The sequence below is a fragment of the Bubalus kerabau genome, chromosome 1 (genome assembly GCF_029407905.1).
Source record: "Bubalus kerabau isolate K-KA32 ecotype Philippines breed swamp buffalo chromosome 1, PCC_UOA_SB_1v2, whole genome shotgun sequence".
Classification (NCBI taxonomy): domain Eukaryota; kingdom Metazoa; phylum Chordata; class Mammalia; order Artiodactyla; family Bovidae; genus Bubalus; species Bubalus kerabau.
This window is the reverse complement of record NC_073624.1, coordinates 74,665,343-74,678,459: the sequence shown is the minus strand read 5'-3', so window position 1 is coordinate 74,678,459 and position 13,117 is coordinate 74,665,343. Positions and strand designations below refer to the sequence as shown.

Here is a 13,117-nt window from a genome sequence, read left to right as displayed (position 1 = left end):
AATCCGAGCCTTTGGATTGTGGTTTTCCATCCTCACTTCTGTTTGTCTATGTAACCATATAAAACACTTTCCCCAGACTTCCCCTCCAAATAATTGAGCATACATAATTGTAGGATTATTGCATCACTGTTTATGATCAACTCTGTGCTTTCTAAGAGTTACTCCAAAAAGTCTCTACCTTAGGGTGTACTCCCATAAAGTTTATACATCTGTGCACCAAAGGGGAGAGGTCAATTTTACTTTTGCATCATTAAATATATAGTTTTGCAAGCACTAATGAATACAATAATTTCTCAATGTACATGATAGCTTGAAAAACAACTGGCATACTCTCCTGATGCATTTTGCAAATTTCCTCCTACGTCTGGACTGAAAAAGCTCTATTATTAGAGTACTTATGAATACAATGCTTCATCTCGCCAATGAAGGAAAAAAAAGACCCATTTGAAGAAATATCCAGAGCAGAAATAAATTTAAGCACAGAACCAGATAAACTCTCTCAACGACCCTGATTCAGGATTCCCTATAAATGCAGTGTACCTCTGCACCATTGTAGAGTTCTCTGAAATCTTGCCAAATGCATAAATCCTGGAAACATCTTCTAAAAGATAAGAACGAGCTTGGAAAATAGATCATCAAAGAAGTATGCAGTGCCTATAAAATAAACCACACACATACACACACAATTTTCATTTACCAGATCCTCTTTCACAAATCTAGCAGATGGTGGAGTTCTGAAACTCAGTTTTTCAAAAGGCAATCTGACTTTCTATTTAAACCATAATCTTCAGTATGTTAAAAAAAATGCAGTGGATATAATACAAACACCAGGAGCACATAACTATGCTCCCGTTAAGTTGGCCAAAGGTAAAGAAGCAAAATGAATAAGATCTGGAAGTTCAAAAACATCACAATTGTTGGCTCTGTAACTTCATACTCTTCTATATCATTTCTTCATGGTATTACAATTTTTTAAAAAAGTGAATTAAAGGACTTCCCTGGTGGTTCAGTGGTACAGAATCCGCCTGCCAATGCAGGAGACACAGGTTCGATCCCTGATCCAGGAAGATCCCACACGCCGGGAGCAACTAGGCTTGTCATGCACCACAGCTACTGAGCCCACATGCCCAGATCCCATGTTCCACAAGAAGAGAAGCCACTGCAGTGCAAAGCCGGAGTACCGCAACTAGAGCAACGAAGACCCAGCACAGTAAAAAATAAATAAAATTTTTAAAAAGTAAAATAAAAATATCTGTAGCAACTTTCAACTTCAGCGAGTGGTGTATTTGAGTACTCTGGGCAAAAACAATAACACAATGCTGAGGAAGGGCACTCTAGACTCTAAATGGAGTCAGAAAGGCAGACAACAATCAGTCTTGCTTTTTAGATTTCTTGCTTAGAAGGCTCAAACTGTTCTAACATCTTTCCCTATTGATCCCAGTCCCCCCCCACCGAAATCCAACCAATTAAACTGCCACTTAGTTGCTTAACACTTGAAATCATAGCTCTGATTCAGTTCTTTGTCAGCAGGGACTGTCGTTAAGCTGTAAACCATGAAGGTGCAGATAGAATAGAAGCGGGTTCTAACAAGCCGTTGCTCTGAGATCTACAATGTTCAAAGGACATTGAACATTGTAAGGACAAACAGCTCAGAGAAGGAGGTAGTTGCAAAAACAAATTCTGTTCTGTATCTGTTTGTAAATACTAATATACAGAACCTAAGTGGACTCAATCCTTCTCTTTTTCTTTCACACTTAACACGTGCTCTCTGGAAGAAAACGTCACGTCGGAGATATTAAAAAATGATAACAGAAGAGGTTATTTCTTCTTTGCAAAGGTACGTCTGGCCAGTCCTCAGACAACGTGAGGTTCTGAAGTGCCCTGTCCTGGCAGATCTCATGGTGAGAGTAAATGCCTGGGCTCTCAGGCTTAACCACACAGGGCGGGAAGAGATGGTGGATGGGGCTATGAAGAGAATGCAGCCCTTAAAGGTCCTCCTGTACTAACAGCAATTAGAAAGTGAAGCTGTAATTTCAGCCCTCCTTCCTTCACATTGGACCTTGTCTCCCCGTCTCCAGGAAATGGGGGCCAAGTTAGTGGGGCATGACTATAATAGGGATCTGTGACTACAGCGGGGTAGCCATCAGTATAAATCTGTCATAGACACACTCGCAGAGGAAGAGGGACTTCCATACACTGCAGCCTTTACACTTTTTGATGCAGATACAGATTTATGGCACACGGGAAGCAGAAAGCCTTTGAGCCAAAGGGGCCCTGTGAATCAAGGCCATTTTGTAGGTTTCCGCCGCCTGAAAAAGCTACACATTTATAATTGTGCTTGGAGTCAGCCCCCTTCCAGCCCCAGGAGGCAGCAGCATTTGGTTGAAATAAAACGGAGGACTTTTCCCAACAGCTGGCCAGCTCCAGTTTTAAGTTTTAACAACAGGATGAATGAATTGAGGACGGCTGAAGGGATCAAAAAGCATTATGCCAGACCTTTTTTTTTTCCTTAAAGACCCTTCCCCACCACAACCCCCCCACCCTGACTACGCTGTTCCCATGTATCAGATTCATTCAGAGATGATGAACTCTACTTTGAAGAGTTCCCTCCCATTGTTCAGCTGACACAGATGACTCTTTCACCAACATACTCAGAAATGATCCAGCGGAGACCTTCAGGAAATGTCTTAAAAAAAAAAAGTTTCCGGCAAGAAAAAGAGGGGGTGAAAAAAAAAGGAGTCAGCTAGAAGTAAATTAAAAACCAGCCCGGAGTTGGTGTTAATTAATTAAAAACACAATTTCAAAGCATCCTTAATAGAAGACTTCCTCCCTGCAGCCAGTATCTGATTCAGGGAGTGACTCAAGTAATAAAATCACAGTTGGGACGACTCTCGTGGTGCTGGCAGGCCAAGTTCAATATTTTCCCTATGAGGCATGCCTGTACTATAAAAAGAATGCGATGTTTGAAAATGAGTGTCTCTGCTCTCTGTACGCTGGCATTAAAAGCCTCTCCTAGCCCTCTTGCCACACTTCGCGAGTACAGTATGAATCACAATCATGTGGCGAGCACCTCCTTGCCAAATTCTTTCCTGCTGCTACCACGGTGCGTTCCCTCTCAGGCTCCTGCCAGCAGCCCCTGTCTCCCAGCCAAGAGCATCAGGGCGAGAGCCGATGGAGAGCCAGGGCACTCTACTCCGCAACCAGGACACAAGGAGGCACATTCTTGTACAACTCGGGATTGCTGAATGGAACGAGTGGGCAGGAGGGTACAAAAGTCAGCAGGGGGACACAAAGCGAAGAAGCTGGAGAGAACGGATGCCTCAAGAGTACAGCCTCTGTGCCAGGTGTGGGGCTGGGCACTTTAAATTCATGCTCTCAAGGAATACTCCTGAGATAGGATTGCCTGTTATCAGGGGTGAGGAAGCAAGAGACCCACGGGGATCAGAGAAGTGGCTTCCAGGGTTTCCTAGCCAAGAAAGGCCATGCTTAGGCTGGAGCCCAGCCTAGCGGTCCTGTCTCTTCCCTCTCTACTCTGATTCTGCAGCCCAAACGTGGAGGAGCCAGAAACTACTCTTCTGTCGTCTTGGGCTTTTTAATGTTTAAGCCACTCTCTTAACTATACAGTCCCTAGTTTCTATAGTGTTAGTCGCTCAGTTGTGTCCGACTCTTTGTGACCCCATAGACTGTAGTCTACCACTGTTCCCTAAATAAACACAGTGCCACTTTCAACCACATTTATTAAAGTATGCATCAGCCAGATTAACATCCACTGAACCAACCTTCACAGCTATGGCCACAGAACCACCACCCCCTCAAGCCCAATAGTCATCTCCAAATTCTGCTCTAGGGTCACAGAGGGAACTGGGAGAGAACACGGAGAAAAACATTATTATAGTTCAACATCATGAATCACTACTGATGGAACCACCTAAAGTTTATCCCCTACTTACATCTGCATTTCTTTGTGTTCATTCATTGTTGTGGTTAACTACAGATTAATTGCCTTGCCAGTTTTCTGGCTAAATCTCCCACGAACCTAGCAAGGCTTGGCCTCTAAGAGGCAGAAACAGATTGTGAAACCAGGAAACTTCCTGCGGTAACAGTGCTTCTAAATAGGCTATTAGGTGTAAGGGTGAGCAGCTCAGTGCTCTGTGATGACCTAGACGGGTGGGACTGGGGGTTGAGTGGAAGGTCCAGGAGGGAGGGTATATATGCATATATGTAGCTGATTGGCTTCACTGTACAGCAGAAACTGACAACACTGAAAACTAACTATACTAAACGAAACAAAACAGGGTTGGAAGAAGTTTCTATACTTTGCATTAAAGACAAATTTGTCCCACTGGCTGGGAAGAGGAAGACATGGAAGAGGCAGCAGAGGAAGGAGAGAAAGGCCCAATTCACATCGAAGAGTCTACAGGAGAAGCAGAAAGTGGTCCTTTCAATCTCATCCTAATCCAAGAAGGGACAGCCCCCCCTGGAGTTATGGTCTACCCGAAAGGACAGTGGGAGTGGCCCAACTAGCTAGCTAGCTTGAGTAGGTAGTATAATAAGGCTGTTAAAGAAAGATTTTCATCTTAAGAAATATAATATTTAGAATAATGCCAGGTGACAGTCTTACTCTATGTGGCACTGGCCAAATTCCAAGAATCTATTAATGAAAGATTAAGTAGGAATTTTAAAGGACTCCAAACCAAGACCTATTAATCAGTCCATTCATTATTTATTAATAATTAATTATGTAGATATTATGTCTCAGGCATTGTGTTAAGGCCTGGACATACAAAGATAAAATAAACATGCTCTCTGTCCTACTGGAGTTGAACCGAGTGGGATAATACAATGTGTTAAGTGCTATACTTCAACAGCGGCCTGTACTTAGTAACTACTAACTTCACAGCATAATAACTTCCAAGATCTGGCCGACTCTCACCTTGCTTAGTGTTTTTGCCGATAAAATTAACCTAGAGGAATTGGTAGGATTTTGTGCTAATTACTCTATGAGTTGGTAATGTTGTTGTTGTACGGATCCATTTTCGTAGTAATTGTGGAAGAAATAAAATGAGTAAGAATTGGGGGGTGGGGGGGAGAGCCTGTATTTTCTCCAGTGGAGAAGACAGAAGAATTTTTCAGAGTGATAGAAGAAAATAGGGGGTCAAATAGGACAGCTCTGAAGCTATCCTGTTTTGCCTGGCTCTATCACTTATTCAACTGTTGAATTCTCCAGTAGGTTACTTTACCAATCTATGCCTTGATTTCTTCATCAGCAAAAAGGGGATGATAAGAGTACCACTTCATTGAATTGTACTATTATCTGAATGGATGGTGGTTCATAGGGTAAAGTATCTGCTTGCAATGCAGGAGACACAGGTTTGATCCTAGGTCGGGAAGATCCCTTGAAGAAGGGAGTGGCTACCCACTCCAGTAGAATCCCATGAACAAAGGAGTCTGGCAGGCTATATAGTCCATGGGGTTGCAAAGTCAGACATGACTGAGCGACTAAGCACACACAAACACAATCACCTACCTATCTACCTATTTAAAGTCCTACCATTCTGCAAAGCTAAAATATTCTGTCCTACACTTTTTTGGCTTTGTGTACTGGGTTTTCAGGTAGCGTTCTTGGAATGGAAACTCTTTAAAGTATTCATCTCTTTTTATCTGTGTGTATTGATAGTTATTTACTACTCATGTTTTGGGTTGGTGAAAAGTTACAGCTTATAAAAAAACCCAAACAAACTTTTTGGCCAACCCAACAGGTATAGATCAGGTTGTCTGACCACCTATAGTGCATCTAAGATTATTGTGTTGGGAAAGAGAAGGAAAAAATGCCAGTTAACAAGGCAGCTTGTAGTGCACTGAGGATTGTTTGATCTGTTGAAAGAAAAGCCCTTTTTCTTTCTTGGAACTTGAGGGGGGAAAATAAAAAAACAATGGTGATACTGTACTAATTACAACAATAAATCTCACGAAAATCCAAATTAAAGAAGCCTTAAATATCTAATTGAGATCCTGGAGTTTATATAACAAGAATAATAAAAGTTCAGGAGATTAAAATGAGCACATTTAATATTTCTTTTAATTTAAATGTTTAATACTTTGCTATTTTGGTGTTGACTGGAGTAGGGTGCCAGTAGAATTCAACAGTATAATAAAACAACATATCAGGTGTGTTGTCCTTGCTAGTATGCACGTGGAGGGCAGCTCACCACTGGTAGAAAGAACACAGACTCTGAAGTCAGATAAGCTGGGCTGAGTGCAGCTCTAAAGGGATGTTGGTCCATGGTTCCTTGAGTCTTCTTTGCTAAAAATTGTGTGAGATAATTTGATCAAAATGTCTAGTGCTCTGAGACACTCTATATATACTGGTGAAGGAATCAATGAGTGAAAGATGTAAACAACATATTATTCAGTGTTTTCTTTTGATGAAAATAATCTGTGCCTCCCTTACTCATGCATGACATCTTATGCCCCTAAACCACTATGGAAAAGGTTATTAATGACCTCAGAAAAAACAACTACTATTTCTAGTAGTCTTTGTGAAGGGGTGTGTGCATGTGTCTGTGTAAGTGGGAGAGATCAAGAAGCAGCCATCCAAAAGGCAAAAAAAAGCCTTGTGGGGTTCAAATGCAAGGACGGCACAATTAAAATAATAAATTAAAAAAAATTTTTTTTAAAGCTTATCTGTGTCAGGTTGTACTGTGTACAGATATCTTACCATAGAGGTCCTAGGGATTAAACTCCAGGAAATCTTCACTGTTCAATTATTTTAATTATAAAAGTTAAGATCTGACTATGGTTCTTTGAAACTTTTAGAATTGCACAGAGTCCAAGTATAAAATATCTTTCTTAATATTCTTCCATAGGCTGATTCACTGGAACGCCACCTTTAAAAAGAAAAGTTAAAATTTTCATTGCTTTCGTCGAGCTGGCCTTAGAAGATCAAACTTCAGTCTTTGGAACTCCCCACTAAAATAACACTGATTGCACAGGGACCATTTGTGTAATGAGCTCTTTATAGAAAAGGCATCACTTAAATCGCCAAATAAATAGCGTGAGGTAATTGGCCTTCTATAATTCTGGGCCATGAGAAACAGGCATTACTTTCTAAATGAGCTCAAAGTCATTAAAAATCACAAGAACTGCATAATCTAACCTATTGGTCCAGAGAGTCTTTGCTTACTTATTAAGGGGTACAGGAGGAAGGCAGTGCATGAAACAGGAAATGAGGAATTCAATGGACTGTGCCTTCAAAATGCGAGAATGTGTTCCAGATAAGGCAGAGAGTGAAAGTGACCACTGCCAGTTGGCTTTTGGTTGGCAAACTGAGAAGCTTTGTCTGGAAATATCACTAGAATTCAATGGTATGCCCTGGTTGGATATCCGCCTCCTTCCCCAAATACCTCTGGTGTTGTCTTCTAGCCAACGAACTTCTCAGTAATTCCCTGCAAGAATGATGACTCAAAAGTAACCTCCCATCAGGAGGAGGAAACAGGGACTAAGGATGCCAGAGAATCTTTAACCTTCAGTGAACCGTCAGCTTGAAAACTGTTTGAATTCCTTGCAGCACTGTAACTCATAAAAAATGGCACTCGTTCTAGTCAATGAATCATTTTTAAGAATGGTAACAACAGAGTAACAAAGATATTTACATAAGCCAAGTTTAAGTTGTCTGATCTTTTAACCTAGTAATTCGGTTTTTTTTAAAGACATTTTCATAGTATAGATATTTGATATCATCAGGTCAAATTTTAAGATAATTTTGAAAATGTGGCTCTCAGTTTATAATCAATAGTTATAATAAAAATCTATATATATCATTGTCGTGATTATTATTATTTGAAGCAAGAAATATGGAGAGGCGGTGGCCTTGACATTACTTTTTAACCAGGAAATTGGGTTATTTAAAGTGTACTGTGTGTGTGTGCGTGTGTATATGTGTGTGTGTGTGTGCGCGCACGCGTGTGCGTGCATGCTCAGTTGTGTCTGACTCTTTGTGACTCCATGGACTGTAGCCCATCAGGCTCCTCGTCCATAGGATCTTTCCAGGCAAGAATACTGGAGTGGGTTGCCATTTCCTCCTTCAGGGGACCTTCCGGACTCAGGGATTGAACCTGCGTCTCCTCCGTTGGCAGGAGGATTCTCTACCACTGAGCCACCTGGGAAGCCCAGAGCGTACTGTAAGGTGCATGAATGCTTCTGCTGCCTCAAAGAAAACTTTGTTCCAACACGTTATTTATTCCCAGAGACTGTGCACATTCCAGATGACATCACCAGGGCTGCTAGTGCACAGAAAATAAGCAAATGAGACACACATTGGCTCATGTGGCAAATCACCGGGTTTGCCAAATGGAAAAGAACAAAAACGGGGAGGGAAAACATTTTGTTTTCAATCTACAAGGATATTAATAAAACTCAAACCCAGCATTCTGTGGCTACATTTCCCAGGAAGAGGAGTCTTTTCTGGCCAAAAGAACATAACAACAAACTTTTGTATCTGAGAAATATGTATCTCATGATGTCATTTAAAAACCCACTATTTACCATGACTAGGACCAAAAACATGTTTCTTTGAAACTTGGACACCAAGAAAAAAAATGAGGGCAAATTCTACCTATAATAATCTGCAGTTCAGAGTAAATCAATTCAATGAGTGTAATTTGATGCATTATATGTCACAGTTTAAAGTCAAAAGCTGCTCTAGATAAAATTCGAAGGATAAAATAAACAGTAAGTCACCACTTACTAAAGAGAGGATGAAGTAAAAGAAATATGAAAGTTTCTTAAAAGCCTTTCTAAGTAAATGCAATTTATAGACATCAGTGAGAAATGAAAAAAGCAAACTTTATAATGCTGAATACCAATAAAAACAGAATAAGCTGAAGGCTCATTATGATTGAAAACTTAATGGATACAGTTCTTAGCAAATTTGTTTGGAAATCATCAGTGATTAAAAATATTAGTTACTACTGTGTGTCAGGAACAATCTGGAGCACTTTACAAAATTAACTCATTTAATGCTCTTAACAATCCTTTATAATAATATGATGATCCCATTATAATTCCCATTTTGTGGCTGAAGTAACTAAGGCTCAGAGAGCTTAAGAAAATTGTCCAAGGCCACACAGGTAGTGATTATTAGCACACAGTAATCTCGATGAGGCTGCTGCTGCAGCTGCTAAGTCGCTTCAGTTGTGTCCGACTCTGTGCGACCCCATAGACGGAAGCCCACCAGGCTCCCCTGTCCCTGGGATTCTCCAGGCAAGAACACTGGAGTGGGTTGCCATTTCCTTCTCCAAGGCATGAAAGTGAAAAGTGAAAGGGAAGTCGCTCAGTCATGTCTGACTCTTAGCGACCCCATGGACTGCAGCCCTCCAGACTCCTCCGCCCATGGGATTTTCCAGGCAAGAGTAGTGGAGTGGGGTGCCATTGGCTAACTAACAAAATTTCAAAGATACTGATAAATATTGAGAACTTAGAGGCATAATTCCACTAGAACATAAAAATTTTTGATAGAGAAATTTCCCTTAGTAAAGTAATAATGCTGAGATATCTAGATGGCTTACCTTGGGGATATAAATTATTATAATATGCATGAACACACAGTCTTTCTTGAAATAAAGCCCAGCACAAATAAAGTTTACCGTTTGCTTCTGACAACAAAAGGAGATACACCTGTGCATTCATATACTTATCAGGATTAAACTATTAAACTTATCAGGATCAACTGGGCAGGCGTAATTTCGTAAAAATGTTCCTTTTTCATTAGAGTCACTGGGCTTGCACATATATCAAAATACCACATGACGGTTTTTCCCAGTTTTTAATCCCTTTCTGAATTCTGTAACTTGAATGACACATACATACCAAAAAAGAGGAAAAAGAAAGGCAACTGGTTCTTTGATTTTAATAGGGTAGAATTTATTTGGAAAGTAAGATTCCTTATTATAAACTGTACCTCTTTCTGGAAACATTTAGAATTTTGAAAGAAGTAGCCTTGGCAAGAATGTAGTGCAGTCTTAAATTTACAGGGGAAAAAAAAAAAACGGCGGGCCACAGAGATTCAGGTTAGAAGAAAGGTTACCATTAAGAGGAAAGCAGGGCATGGTACACTGGCTAAGGTAAGAGCATAGGAGCGTTTACTAGCTGCATGATCTTGGGTGAGTTATTTAACTTCTTCAAGCTTCACTTTTCTCATCGCAAAACAGGGAAATATTTCATGTGGCTGTTGTGGAAATGAAGTGGGATTACAAATACACTGTGTTTTTGCACAATACCTGAGACTCCAGTGAGGGCTCAGTACATGGTCACTGTTCTTGTATTGTGATCTCTAACTGATTGCCAACCAGCTGGTGTCAGAACTTGATGTAAAGCACTTTGGGAATTAAGTGTTACAAGTGAAGTGAAGGGAAGCTGGTTCCTAATTCCTTCCTTACACCTGGGCCTAAGGGGGCAAAATCATCTATCATTAGCCTTTTCTGCAAAATGCAGTATTATTCACCACTTCCTCCCTTCTTTTACCCCTAGAGCAATTCCTCAGCTTGTAGGAAGCATTTTTCAGTCAGAATGTAACTTCGAAGCCGACTATTCTAAACTCTCAGTCAGGAAGGTTCAGAATTGGCTTTCACAAAGGGGATAAACCCCGCATTCAGGAAGTCTGACCGGCAACAATTCCAGAGGTCTCACATTACCCGCTTCCTCCTCGTTATTGCAGTTGGGCTCTTCCTGGAAGGGGGAGTCTGCTGCTTGATTAAACATTCCAATCACATCAACACTGAGAAAAATCACAAAATCAGCCTGGTCTTAATCAAATGTGCTTACCTCTCCTTGGGAAAGGCCTTCAAATTAGAAAACGTTTCACAGATCAGATATGTAGGAACAATTCCCTATCTCTCTTTCTTGATTCAGTGGCATCTCAAGTCCCTGATCATAGGAGACCAGCCAACGTGTACCGAGCACTTCCTAACGGCCAGGCACGCCACCAAGTGCTTTTGCTTACACTTCCTCATTTAATTTTCAGAGCGACTCATAGGAGGAGGGAGGATCTAGTCTGATCCCCATTTTATAGATGAGATGACTGAGGTCCGGGAGACTAAATTGTCCAGGGCTGCACTGTCAACCCCAGAGCTATTAAAAATCCAACAGCGGTGTGGATAGGTCCTCAGCAGACCTGGTTCAGCCACTGCCCAGATATTGCTACTTTCTCTCTGGCCTCAGTTTCCCTTCTTGGAGACGATGTGGCCACTCTGAAAGTTCCCTTCTAGCCTGACATTCCACAGCCTGCTGCTGCTGCTGGCGGGCTTCTTTGTTTCCACGCTCAGCTGCTCTGGCCGGGGCCTCCCCCGGCTCTGCCCTGTTTTGTTTTTGCTGCTGGACCTACTACAGACGCACTCCTGGCAGAGCAGCCCGGAGCACAGCCGAGGAGGCTTCCTCTTTCGCTCAGTTCCTGGCCGCTTTAGTATGAACAGAAAAGGTGGGCAGGGGCCAACTGGCAGAAGCCACAGAAATAGCAGCACATGATTCTCCTACGAGCAGCAGAAAGGTCGGCACGCAGGACCCCGCCATCTGCTGAGCTCTCTCATTGACTAAGGTTGCTCTTGGCACGCAGAGCCACCTGGGGTTTCCACGCTCGTTTCCCTCCGGTCAGAGTAGACGGCTTTGCTGATAGACAACTTGGAGGGGGATGCTTCGTGGTCCCGTGCTAGCAACCGGCCAAGGACAGGAGATGGACAGCTTTAACTGCAAAGCCACACAGGAACACCCCCCTGCCACAGGCACACACATCTGAATCTCTCTTTCTGCAGACTGCAATCTCCTGGGGAGGTCCTCCCTGGGTCCAGGCCACCTCTGAGCACACAGGAAAAGGTGTGCAGTTCAAGGATGTGTAAGCGGTGGTGACTCAGTCATCCCAGCACGGGTGGGAAAGGCGGGTTCCCCGGATTAGCAGGCTCCCTCCACCGGCTCCGCGTCCTCATTAGCAATTGCCTGCAGGGATCGCATGCTGGGGCTGTCTGCAGCACAGTTTCTCCTCTCCCTGTCATCCTCCCCCACTCTCTCTCCCTCTCTCTCTCTCTTTCTGAGTCTAGGACAATACTCAGGCCAGGACAGTTCCAGTCATAACTGGATCTTTCCATGACTTAGTAGCACACACGAGGATTTGCTGGAGTGGTGTTTTGTTTTGTTTCACTACTATTAAGCAAGATTGCTTCATAATCCTTTAAGTGTTTTGTAGCCAAGTTTTATTTACATATCCTGGCCAGCAAGCACGTGATTAACCCAAGGATGTCACGGAGGGAAGGCAAATGCTACATCTGAACAAAATCGGATGCTGTTTCGGTGAGGAGACAGACACAGCTGAGCTGTCCAAAGGACAACCGTCTCTCGGGCCAACACTACACAAAACTCTCCGAGCCTGGAGACCCTCAGGGACCAGAAGGAGCTGCTGAGGTAGGGGCTCAGATGCACGTGATTCTGATTCCAATTCCTCTCTTTTTCTTTCACTCTCTCCACTCTGGGGGCACAGTGTTAGGAAAGCCGGATGCCCAAAGCATCTAATACGTGTGAATGGTGGTTAAGCTGTCTGTCCGTTTATCACAAGGTTACTCTTATGACGTGGGGTCTTCCTACAACGCACACCACCCAGAAAACAAGCTGCAATGGCGTCGACAGGAAGGAATTCTTTCAATCAATGTTTATGGAGTGGCTTGATGTGAAAGAATCATGCTAGGAACTATCAAAGAGCTTTTCATATCTTATCGTTCACCCCGTGATAAAGATAATTAGAGCTGGTTATGACCATTCTCATTTCTCAAAAATATATCTGGTGATAAATCTACCAGAAGGTTAAGTGGATGCTGATTTATCAGTGAATTTTTTTTAAAAGTAAAAGAAACTTAAACCCTGGGACCTAGATTCCTTGGTCCCTTCACTAATGAGAAATCCTTAAACATTAAAATAAGCATTTCCCAGGAAGTATTAATGAGGTCTTCACTCTGTATAGCCTGTGTGTGCGAGCATGCTCAGTTGCATTAGATTCTTTGTGATCTCCATGAACTGAAGCCCACCAGGCTCCACTGACCATGGGATTTTGCAGGGAAGAATCCTGGAGTGGGTTACC

At 42.3% G+C, this 13,117-nt stretch overlaps 1 protein-coding gene and 1 long non-coding RNA gene across 2 annotated transcripts in view; one reads left to right on the top strand and one right to left on the bottom strand.

The window, feature by feature from the left end:
- Positions 1-13,117, bottom strand: part of HMGA2 (high mobility group AT-hook 2) — a 144,424-nt gene that overhangs the window by 69,038 nt on the left and 62,269 nt on the right. The window lies entirely within an intron of this gene.
- Positions 9,576-12,621, top strand: LOC129651059 (uncharacterized). The gene is made up of 3 exons (XR_008713984.1): positions 9,576-11,590; positions 11,805-11,865; positions 12,261-12,621. It is a non-coding gene; the product is annotated as an uncharacterized LOC129651059 (long non-coding RNA).